General features: G+C 35.4%; 1 long non-coding RNA gene across 1 annotated transcript; it reads right to left on the reverse strand.

The window, feature by feature from the left end:
• Positions 1 to 3,084: 3,084 nt before the first annotated feature.
• On the reverse strand, positions 3,085 to 4,480 carry LOC107058345 (uncharacterized). Its single transcript, XR_001471950.1, has 3 exons — positions 4,092 to 4,480; positions 3,318 to 3,392; positions 3,085 to 3,212 (listed from the first exon to the last, which is right to left on the reverse strand). It is a non-coding gene; the product is annotated as an uncharacterized lncRNA (long non-coding RNA).
• Positions 4,481 to 10,013: the final 5,533 nt, after the last annotated feature.

A 10,013-nucleotide genomic window follows, 5' to 3' on the forward strand; every position in this document is an offset into this window, starting at 1 on the left:
GCAATTGAACTACCTGGCTTTTGTCTGAATATTTTCTAACTTTTTCTCGAAGCTTTGCAGAAATGGCTAGACCGAAAGTAGCTGGAAGAGATATGCCACCCCGACAAACAAGAGAGAAAAATTTCAGGAAAAATACGTAGGAAACAAATCCTACCAAAACGGATAATGAGGGCAAGAAGCCTACTGCCAGCAAGTGAACAAATCCTCGAGACCCAACTATTCCCTCATGGAGACGTGGATTCTTCATAACTATCCACTCCTTTTTGGCGGCTCATGACTTGGACTATCCTAGTAAGTCAGCTGCCACTGAATTTTCTGAAGAAGCTCCAGAGGCCATTATAAAATTCAAGGCTGACACATCGGGCACTGATGTCCATACAGATGGAGCGACTCTGTAGACAAGATCCTTCTTTACCTCCATCTTTGTCTTCCTTTAATTTACATTCTAGATACTTTTATTTGCATTTCAGGACAAATGTTTTTGTTTATGGTGGGGTGAGGCCCACACCTTTTGTGTGCTACTTTTGTTCGTGTTTTGTGTATATATCTGTGGTTGTTCTTCTTTAAAAATTGTGTTTTATCTGTTTTTGTGGATGTTTGAGCATGCGACTCCTTTAATTTTATACTGCAAAATGATTTTAACCAGTCCGAAAATTTTGCCATCTCTTTTGTGATGAATGTGGTTGTTCTTTTGCAAAATTTAAATCTCGGTCTCGATCAATACCTATGACTTGAATAGTGCTTACAATCAAACGAACATGAATGTACGACTACGATGAGGCCAAATGAAGTTGCATAGACAATATGTGAACCCTTTGCATCTCGTTGTGATTAGCCATTTATCAAATCGATTCACTTGTGATGACCGTTGCACACTAGCAAAAGTGTGGAGACTTGTTTGACTTAAATGTCGATGCCTTGTGTGATAAGCTTACCTAGAACCATGCATGACAACACCTAGAATTTGTCCTGTTGGTCCGGTTGACTAAGTAAGACTTTCTCTTGATATGATCTTAGGCAACTTTGAAAAGTGTGAACCAATTTGACATATATCTCTTTTGTGACCTACCTAGTGAGTGTGTGATTCTCTCTTGAAGCAGTACCAAGTTGTCCAATGACCCAGAGCACAATGATACTGAAGGATAGTGCATGAAGGCGATGAACTACACTAAAAGGCCAATCGCCGAGTTGATTGGTGATTCCGACTAATGACGCCGAATGATCCGCTGCAGCACAAATCTGTGAAAACTATAAATACTAGTTAAAGTTATAGTTTTAAGAGGCGAACAATTATTATGATTTTCATATAGAATAGTACTTTTTGATATTTTTGCTCTAAGTTTTAGAGGGTTTTGAAGACTTGAAGTTCCAAAGGGTTTCATCTTCAATATTTGGATTTGGGTCTCTTGGATTCTTCAATTTTGGCCTGTAGCAAGACTTAAATCTTCATGCCCAGTTGAATGCAAGCTGAATTTGGTATAAATTTCTATCTCTTATACATGTGTGGCCAAACACCCCAATTCTTGGGGTGTGATTTAGCGAATATGGGTTAAGATAATTGTTGGGTCTTGCTTGCTGATAGTCTATTCGTAGTTTAAATATGATTTCGTTTAGTGGTTGTGGATGCATTTAATGAATTTGTAGTTGCAAATACAAGTTTATTTATGTGTGTTTCGGCTTGCTCAAGAGAGAGGTCGTAAAACTAAGACCACTAGATTGATGGCCAGTGTGAGTGGGTCGACATGAAGTTCAGCTCGAGAGAGTGAACCCTAGTCCCATGTCGACACATTCAGCTCGAGAGAGTGAGTGGGTTAAGGCGTAGGCTGGTGTTCATGCGGCAAGTGGGTGTCCGAGAGGAACACATTTGCAACGGGGTAAGTTGCTCGAGGGAGAGCTTATCCCCCTTAAAATTTAGCCTAGTCACAATTATTCTATGAATCTTCTATCGAAGGCATGTACCCAATAATCTTCTATCGAAGGCTTGTGACATCAAAATCCTTTTATTAAATTTGGTGGAGAGATCCACCCACTTGTTTTATTGATGTAAATAAGAGAACTTACATCCCAAATTTCCGGATATAATTCCTAGCCATGTATCATTCTCTGTGGCATTCGCCCCCGATTCTTCGTTGGGTATTTTTATTGAAAATGATTCCCTTACACTACAAGAAAAACAACATCTAAGGAAGGGAAATCTAGTCCCTAAAAGTACAATTTTGGTTGCAAATGCGCATTTGCGACCTGAAAAAGTTGGTCGCGACCCGTCCTAATAGGCTCAGTCGTAATTGGTCAACTACGACGAGTTTTAAAATCTGGTCGTTAAATGGGTTTGGGGGATGGGAAAAAATCTAGTCCCTAAAACTGTTTTAGCGACTATCTTTCTTGTCATTAAAAAAGATTAGTATTGTGTTTTCCTAGTACCTCTAGCCCATCAGTGACCAGAGTGCACTGGTTCGAAAATAATTAAGGACGACAAAAATGCTCCTTAAATGTCTTTAAGAACAAGAAAATATCTGGTCCCTAAAATGTACATAAACCTAACAAAATTATTGTTTGATCATATACTCAGCTCAACCAAAAGATTTCTATCCAATATCATAAGATACTACAATATATACATCATAGATAATAGTTAAAGATAAAAGACTTGATTAAAAAAATAAATTAACATCTCATTAGTTACATGGCCATGACATATAACTTATAAGTTATTTAGGATTTCTTCTATTTTAGTCACACATACTACCATGTTTCTTTTGCAGCAAAGGATTTCTAGCAATACAATACCATAGCTAAAGACATCAACCTTGATAGAGATGGGCCATTTGTTTGACATTCTGATGCTAAATACCCTCTACTCCCTCTTACACTACTGAATGTTCTTGTTTGATCAACCATTAGAGGGTTTGTAGCCCAAAATCTGAGATTTTTAGCTGTCAACAACTCGCCGAGTAAGATATTTTGTGGCTTTATATCACAGTAGATAATTGGAGCTTCACATTCTTCATGGAGGTAAAGGATTCCCCTTCCCACATCTAATGCATTATTTACTCTTAGGTTCTAATCCGGTGGTCTAGCTCCTCGAAACAACATATTTGATTGGCAACTATTGTTCATATATTCATCAACAAGAGCCAAATGATAATCGCCTTGTTAGGTTGTATGATGTTTTTGAAATCTTCATCTTGAATGATAAATTGAGTTTTCAAAATCTGTAATGACATAAAACATTATCTTCAAAAACTATAAGAATGACTAGAAAATTGGTTTAATGGTTCTTATGTCAGCTCAAGTCTGACAGTGTTTTAACCACTCACCTGAAAAAAAGTCCAAATTCATCAAGTGTAACTACGTACATACACTTAAAAAATTAAACATCAATGTAAAAGTGGCTGCAAGAATACAAACAATAATGAATTAGCTTATTTCCATGTACTAGATTAGAGGAAAATACTTAGACAATACATAGGTTTAGTACAATAATAATAAAATAAGGAGATAACAGACAACCAATTAATGAGTTGTCTATGTATCAGGACAATATTTGGATTCGTCTAGTCTTATGAAACTAACTATGGTAAATACAATAGGCGTTTCGAGTTGTGAATTCACATGACGCCATACTTCTTGTGGCAAAGAAAGTCTCTTCACTTATCAATCTAAAAGAACACTTCCACAATAGTTCCAATGCGAAATCTATCATCACAGGAGTATGGATAATGAACTGAAACATAAATTAAAACTTCTATAAAACTGACTTCTACCAAAAGAATTCAACTCAAAATAGATTTTATTTAAAATTCAAGTGGTTAAATTTAACATATATATGTTCACAATATTAATTCATAATTTTGAACAAAAGTAAGTACTAAATAACTTTGTTTCCTTTAATTATTGATGTAAAATCATCTTCCATTCAACAACAAATTCTTTCAATTCAACTAAAGAGATTCTCATAATCCCACAATTTAAGTAGACGAGATAAGATATTCTCCTTTGTAGTTGTGAAAGTCATTTTATTGCTGGAATCCTATTTCTATAAAGATATAAAGAAAACATATTGAATATAAAGAACAAAAATAGACTAATACCTAGAGATGACCTGCCACATTCCCTTGTGAAGACTGAAAAACACAAGGTCTCTTTTGAATTGCTGGATTTTCACTGTCATTTCAATTTGTTAAGATTCTCCTGTGGTCTGCTTTACATGATAGTTGTGCTTTGTCTTCTCTTCCGCCTACTTTACGATGCTCATCTTGATCGTTAGACATGTTATCGTTCTCACAACCCATTAATAAATATTTTCATTTACATTCAGCTCCTAAAGCAGATAGGTCACCAAATAGTAACAAAAAATAAAAATATATCGAAGTTAGGACATGGAGATAGTAAATCTAACTAGGCTATTTTGTTCTACAAGCATAAAGGTACAAACACATTAGGAAAAACCATTCACTACTGAATCAAGTGAACACAAACAATAAAATTTATCAATAACTTTTAAATCAATAGTCCTCAAATATGCAGTTTATCTTCAATCTCCAAGTAAGTCAGGGAAATAAGGCAATGTAGATTTGCTAGACCACCTAATATTTTCTACTATCTATGAGTTCATCAACAAATTACTCAAGAGTTACTTGAAAAAAGTAACAGTATCAACTAACAAACTACAATGTAAACATAAAAAATATCAGAAAGTGAACACGATAAAAGGAAGCAGCAATTCGTCTATTACCAAAAAGATTAGAGGAATTCTCATTAAGTGAAAAAGTGACAGCAGACAACTTCTTTTTCTTCTTCCTATCCTTCCTTTTCATTGGTCATTAATGCTATTACTTTATCAAAGAAAGAGTTGTGTATTGAAAAGAATATAATTGACCATTAGCACTAGTCCCATCATCAATAAACTTTAATCAACAAAATTAAATTTTAACCATATTTACAGTAGCATAGATATTGTCAAACATCCAACAATTAACTAAAGTAAATCACTGCAAACAAATATTTGTTCTAGCTTTGAAATTCCATTACCTGAAACATTTATATGCAGGCAGTTATATATGTGGCTAAAGAAATTACTTACTCTGCAATTTGTAGCTTAATGACATATAACCAACAGAAAGCAAAAAGAAGAAAAATATTGAATGATGGTGAATTAGATTAACAAAAATTACAAGATGACAGAAAGACAAGACAAAAGCACAAAATCCACCAAAAAAATCAGATATCAAAGTCTTTGTTGACCTATTTCAGAACACAAAATAAAGATGTTGCACTTCCTTTTAAAGAAGGGACAATCTGCCGGAAGTTCAACATGTCTTGTTAAGAGACAAAAATTAAATTCTGAAGGTTCTAGCATGAATGTTTGATGAAGAACTTAAAAGATGTCAAATATTGATATAAGAGATCACTTCATTAGGAAACTTATACACCAAACACCTATGAATGTGCACTAACAATAACTTTATCAATACAAATATGAATATAATAGGCTACTGTCAAAAATGTGATTAAAAATATACATTCACATCATCTTATATTCGTCAGATAATACAAAAAGTGATTGAAAATACATTTAAAAAGTCAATTCACATCAATGTTCTTCCCTGTCAAATTTTTTTTTTTTTTAAATTACAGATTAGATTACCAAATCCAATAAGTTGGTTATATAGTTTTAAAAAAAATAAAAATCTAGAGGAAAGGAAAATAAAAAAAATCTAGAGTAAATGAGCTCACTTTGGGAACCTAATAAGCAAACAAGTTCAATCAATTCACAAGAAATTTAGAATACTTGTTTAATGCAATCTCAATACCTGAAATCCACAATAAATTGTTGAATATGTCCCCTTGTTTTTTGACAAGCCCTACTTATAGCCTCATACATAACATATAGACATGCAATCGCACCAGAAAGAAAGAAAATAAATGAAGAAGTTTTATTTTTTATCGAAGAAAGAAAAAAAAGATGAAATGCACCTATTACGTTTACCAGATTAAGAGGTAGATACATTGAGTTACAGAATTTGATTATCCTTGAGCAATTACCCAGCGCGCGTCTCCTGTATCTCCGTCTCTAGAGATTGCAATTTGAGTAATCTCCAAATAGGGTTTAGGTCTTTAGGAATTTTTTTAGAGAGAATATTTTTTAGCAAAGCCAGCTGATATTTTTGACTAAGCACACCTTTAATTGCTGAAATTTTTGACTAAGCACGCCTTTAGTTACTGAAATATTATAGGGACCAGTTATTTTAAAAAAAATATTATTTATAGAATTAAAATGCGATATAGGGACCATAAAATAATCTCATCCCTAAAAATATACTACTAAGGACCATATTTTAAACCCGTCACTATATTTTGGTCCTTTATAAGTCTTTTTCTTGTAGTGTTACTCTTTTAACTGGTTTTGAAGAGTAGTTTGAGTGATATCAAGGCTGGAAGTAACTAAAACAGGAGGATATTTTGCCTACATCAAGGTTAGATCTTCTTTTCTTGACAAAGTGAAAGGAAAGCAATTTGATGATGAGAAGCTGAGCCTGATTCAGTGTATGGTCTTGTAGGGAGAGGACAAAGAGGCTATGATTTATGGAAAAGGTGTCTTGAGGGTTAAAGGGAGTGTATGTGTCGTGTTGATGATTTGACTTAGACTATTCTTGTAAAGGCTCACACTTCGAGGTTTTTTATACATTTGGTTCAACTGAGATGTATCGTGATCTGAATAAAAATTATTGGTCAACTAGAATGAAGTGTGATATTTTTGATTTTGTTGCCCAATGTATGATTTGTTAGCAGGTAAAGAATGAGCACTAGAGGCCTGGATGGACACTTCAGAGAATGCCCATTCTTGAATGGATGTGGGAAGGAATTTAATGGGCTCTGTGGTTAGTCTTCCAAATACATTGTGTAAGTTTGATTCAGTGTGGGTAATTGTTGACCCGTTAACTAAGGCTTGTCACTTTGTTCCGGTCAAGGTGACTTACAAGGTAGAGAAGTTAGCCAAACTCTATATCAATCTTCGAGATTGTTCGATTGCATGGAGTTTCGATTTCCATCATTCAAATAGAGATACAAAGTTTAATTTTAACTTTTAGAGGACCTTGCAGGCTGAGTTAGGTACTATATTGGATCTCAGTACCACATTTCACCTTAAGACCAATGGTCAATCTAAGCAGGCCATTCAAGTGCTGGAGGATTTGGTTTGTGCTTGTGTGATAGATTTTGGTGGTCATTGGGATCGGTTCTTACCCTAGGAAGTGTTTTCGTACAACAATAACAATCACTCGAGTATTGATATGGCTCCATTTGAGGCATTGTATGGAAAGAGATGTAGGTCTCATATTGGTTGGTTTGATTCATTTGAGATGAGACCTTAGGGTACTGATCTTCTTAGTGAATCATCGAAGAAGGTGGCATATATTCAGGAGAAGCTTCTAGCAATAGAGCAGGCCAGAAAGAGTATGCATACCGGAAAGTGAGGGGCTTGGATTTTATGGAGGGAGAGAAAGTGTTATTGAAGGTTTCACCCATGAAGGGTGTGATGAGGTTTCGTAAGTGAGGTAAGCTTAGTTCGAGGTATATTATTCCGTTTGAATTTCTTAATCGTGAGGGACAGGTGGCCTATGAATTAGTTTTGCCTCCAATGTTGTTCGTAATACACCCAGTATTTCATGTATTTATGTTGAAGAAATATTATGGTGATGGAAACTACATTCTTCGTTGAGATTCGGTGCTATTTGTTGAGATTATGTATTATGAGGCGGAGCCTGTAGCTATTCCAGATAGGAAGGTTCAAAAGTTGAAGTAATAGAAGATTGCATCTATGAAGGTCCAGTGAAAAGATTGGTCGGTTACAGAGTCAACTTGGGGGACTGAGGCTGATATGCCCAAAATGTATCCATACTTTTCGTCGATTCAAGTACCGTCCCCCGCTTTTATTTTGATCGTTCAGGGACGAACGGTTGGTAAATTGGAATCTGATGTAACGACCCGTTAGGTCATTTTGAGCACTACAACCATTTTGACTCTCTCTGTAAGAATTTAAATGGTAATTTTGCACTATTAATTTAACTACAATTGTCTAGTTGGTGTGTTTTTATTAAATTAGTAATTTTTAGATGATTAATTTAGTTGGTGGTTAATGGGTCAAATCCATAATTTATTTATATCCTATACCACCTTACTCATTTGTTGGAATAAGTTAAAGAAGTTTATTATTATTTTAATTATAACATAAACCTACGGAAACTAATATCCTTAGACGAGCGGAAGATGGACACCTCATACTTAATGGTCAGGTAAGAAAATAATTAAAAGTTAGCTTTTAATCATTTTATAGCTAATATATAGTGAATAGGTGGAGATCCAATAAAAAATTTCATTATATTATTGGAGTTGGATAAGAAATTAGAAATTGATAATGTTGACACATGTTGCTGCAAGGTTTGTTGGTTCTGTATATTAGGGGGATAAGAAATAATGGATTAACTTAAGGAATAATGATGATCCAATAATTAAGAAAAACTCATTGTTAGGTGGGGTGTCGAATTCCTACTAAATTAGTACTTTTTTTTATTTTTTATGTTTTAGCATTTTAGTTGGGAATATCTCTTGAATATCGCGTGCAACTTCTCTTCTCTCTCTCTCTTCCAAAGCATACGGCTTTCTGGATGTAGATGATGATATCTATACATATGGATCTTATATATATCATAAAATGAAGTACCACATGGTTGGATATATATGAATCCAAATCTGCCGAATCACTCTTGTTATGATCTTCTGCATACTGGGTCTTCCCATTCCGTCATCTGGCTTATGTTCTTCATGTAGCATTTAGACCGAATGACTATGAAATTACGTCGATACTTCCACATATTATGGGTAACGTAGGAGACATCTCTATTTTCCCCCCGGTGAATCTTTAGTATTCCCACTGCTTAACTTTCAATTCGCCTCTGACCATCAAATGAAATGTCCATAACCCATCCTCCTCTCTTTGAAAGAAGGGGCGCTTCCGGTTCTGTCGGTGCTTGAAACAATTTTGTCTTCTCCATATTACTATATCTCTAGAGTCCATAATTTTATATGAGGAACTACTGAACTAAATCACTTGCTACCGTTACTCATCAGTTTTCTGTTGAGGTCTATCCTGTAGAGGTACTCAAATTGGTTCAGTGATCGATTTCTAGGTTTCGTTGTAAACCTAATTGGTTATTTCCAATTACGTAAATCAATAATTCAAATCGTACTCAAAGGTAGGGCATTTCCTATTTTTATAGGAACTTCTATAAAAATTGGAGAGGATCTCTCGCAACAATAAAGCATGGAGCACTAGGAGGATAGATACTCGGCGAAACACATTTGTCGTTCATAATACCACTGTCAATTCTGCAGATGACATTCGTGAGGAGATGGCCCAGATGAGGACAGAGTTGGGGTTGGTATTGAAGCATGTGAGCGGAGGAGCAGAAAAGGTAAATGCTGTGAATTACGTAACTAGAACTCCACCACCAGTTGAAGAGTGTTACTATGAAGAGGATGCTTATGCTGTGAATGATCAGACGGGGGGTTTCCGACCAAATGCCCAAAGATCCAACACGGAAAATTGGCGCCTAGGTCAAGGAAACCAAGGTCGGAACTATGGAAATTACAACCGAGAGGGTCACTATGTACGGAATGGGAACTTCAATCGCGACAACAACTACAACAGGAACAACTATGGCAACAGAAACGATCGGGTTGGACCTTATGTTCCCCCTCAAAATCGGGAATCTGGTGCTAGGGAAACTGGAGGCAATATGGCGCGCATTGAAGATATGATGCAGAAGATGATGAGAAGGTTTGATACAACTGATGAGAATGTGAAGGAGATGAGAAGCGACTTGTCAAAAGGTTAATGCCCATGCGGTGTCAATAAAGCATCTAGAGCAACAGATGACTCAGTTGTCCACTACAGTGAACCCACGTCAACTTGGCACTCTTCCTAGCAACACCATCCAAAATCCAAAGAATGA

Source organism: Solanum tuberosum, unplaced genomic scaffold (genome assembly GCF_000226075.1).
Source record: "Solanum tuberosum cultivar DM 1-3 516 R44 unplaced genomic scaffold, SolTub_3.0 scf00002, whole genome shotgun sequence".
Taxonomy (NCBI): Eukaryota; Viridiplantae; Streptophyta; class Magnoliopsida; order Solanales; family Solanaceae; genus Solanum; species Solanum tuberosum.